The sequence below is a fragment of the Mobula birostris genome, chromosome 2, assembly GCF_030028105.1.
Source record: "Mobula birostris isolate sMobBir1 chromosome 2, sMobBir1.hap1, whole genome shotgun sequence".
In the NCBI taxonomy this organism is placed as follows: Eukaryota; Metazoa; Chordata; class Chondrichthyes; order Myliobatiformes; family Myliobatidae; genus Mobula; species Mobula birostris.
In genome coordinates, this window is record NC_092371.1 from 245,605,049 (window position 1) to 245,607,455 (window position 2,407).

The window sequence follows — 2,407 nt, forward strand, 5'->3', positions numbered from 1 at the left end:
GCGATGTGCAAAAGACAACCAACTATGCAAATGCAAAAATGTTTTTAAAAGAAATAGTAATAATAAGTAAGCAATAAATGTTGAGAACCTGAGATAAAGAGTCCTTGAAAGCGATTCTATAAGTTGAATGAACAGTTCAGCAATGGGGTGAGTGAAGTTATTCCCTCTGGTTCACAAGCCTGACGGTTGCAGGGTAAATTAGAACTGTTTATTAGACTGAGAAAAGAAACCGAGGTTTTCTTGATGATACAAATATGAGTAGCAATGAGGTTATCAGACTTCTCCTCGGACCGACATTCTGGTGAGTGAAGTTACTCACGGCGGTCCAAGAGCCTGCAGGCCTGGTTATTATTTCAAGATAGCGTAGTAATTTGGAACAATTTCTGTTGACTTTTTATTCCTTTCCATAGACGCTGCCCGACCTGTTGAGTTCTTCAGCATTTTGTGAACAATTTTTATCTCTTTTTTTACTCTACAGGAAACAATATGGTAACAGCAGCAAAGAAGTGAAAGTTGCACTCACTTTTACATTCTGTCATCATTGTGGGCTGTTTTTTATTCTTGCTTTTGCAATACATGAGGCCACTTCATAGCTGGATAAATGGACCTTCAAGAATTCTAAACATGGAAAAACTTTCTATCCCCTCGAAGAATGAAATTATTGTGCTGATTTGGTTGTGGCCTTTTGGTCAGCCATTTGAACTCAATACTTGTAAATTAGATTTTCACTTCAATAATTGCTATTTAACTGCAGATTGGAGCTTGTACCATAAATCTCAAGCTGTCCTTTTTCACCACTCCGACATCAGGAAGGACTTGGCCAACCTCCCCTTACATACTTTGCCAACTTTTCAGAAATGGGTTTGGATGAATCTGGAGTCACCGTCTCACACACGAAGAAAGCACGGCCTCAACCAACTCTTGAACTTGACCTTGACGTATCGACGGGATTCAGATATCTATGTGCCTTATGGATCTTTGAGAAGGAGCAAAGTTCCATTAGATTTTAAATTATCAAGTAAAAATGTCTTGGTGTGTTGGATCATTAGCAACTGGGATTTGCAGCATGCCCGAGTGAAGTATTACAATACGCTCCGCAAATATGTGAAGGTTGTCATTTCTGGTCGATTCCTTTGGTATCGCCTAAATGATAATGATTTTATCCCAACAATATCCAAATGCAAGTTCTACCTTTCCTTTGAAAACTCGATACATGAAGATTACATCACTGAAAAACTCTTCAATGCTCTTCTTGCAGGGAGCGTCCCTGTGGTCCTGGGCCCACCCAGGGAAAACTATGAAAATAATATTCCAGCCGATTCCTTCATTCATGTGAATGACTTCCAGTCACCGAAAGAGCTGGCCGACTTCCTTCACGTGCTGGATGGCAATGAAGATTTATACATGAACTACTTCAAATGGAGAAAATATTATACCGTGAGGAAGACTCGTTTCTGGGATGAACATGCGTGTTCTGTCTGTGAATTTATTCAGCAACATAAAGAATATAAAAGCCTCTCCAGTTTGGAGAAATGGTTTTGGGATTGAACTCTGAAGTATGTCTCCAGTTAATGTCCGTATCTATGGAATTTAATTGCTCTTTCCTTAATAGAAGTCTTTTTTTTAAATTAAAAATGTGCATTGTAAAGAATATGGAGCAGAGATCAGGTTCTTCAACACATTGTGTCTGTGGAAACCATGATTGCTGTCCAAACGTATCCTATCTGCCTGCAGATGGTCGATATTCCTTAATTCCCTGCCGGGCTAAATAGCTCTTAAATGTAACTATCGTAGATGCTTCTACCACCTCCCCAGCAGCATGCTTCAACGTACTATCCCTTTCTATTTTTAAAAACAAATTCCCATATTTTGGGCGGCATGGCAACATAGCAGTTAGTTACGAAGCCTGGGTTCAATTCTCACCATTGTCTGTAAGGGGTATGTACCTCTACCTGTGATTGCGTGGGTTTCCTCCAAGTGCCCCAGTTTCCCCTCACATCCCCAAGATAGTAGGTTAGTAGGTTAATTGGTCACATGGATGTAATTGGGTGGCATGGGCTCATAAGTCACCATGCTGCATTTCTAAATAAATAATTATATAGCTATCTAGATAGATGGACAGACACAGATAGATAGATGGACAGACAGACAGATATAAAGACAGACACATAGATAGATAAATAGGTACATAGATAAACAAATAGATAGATACGTTACAAGAATCACCCCTTGTAATAATGATCAGGGAGGCACAGAGAGAATCTGTAAGTACTGTACCTTTACTGTCTCAACTGAAGAACATGTGTACTTACACAACCGAATACTTGTGTGCACACCAACTAAATTTTCCTGGCTTTCTATGAACAGTCAAATACAGAAAATATAATACTAGTTAAAAAGGAATTTC

At 39.2% G+C, this 2,407-nt stretch overlaps 1 pseudogene; it reads left to right on the plus strand.

The window, feature by feature from the left end:
* Positions 1 to 486: 486 nt before the first annotated feature.
* On the plus strand, positions 487 to 1,548 carry LOC140210441 (4-galactosyl-N-acetylglucosaminide 3-alpha-L-fucosyltransferase 9-like; annotated as a pseudogene).
* The last annotated feature ends 859 nt before the right edge of the window (positions 1,549 to 2,407 follow it).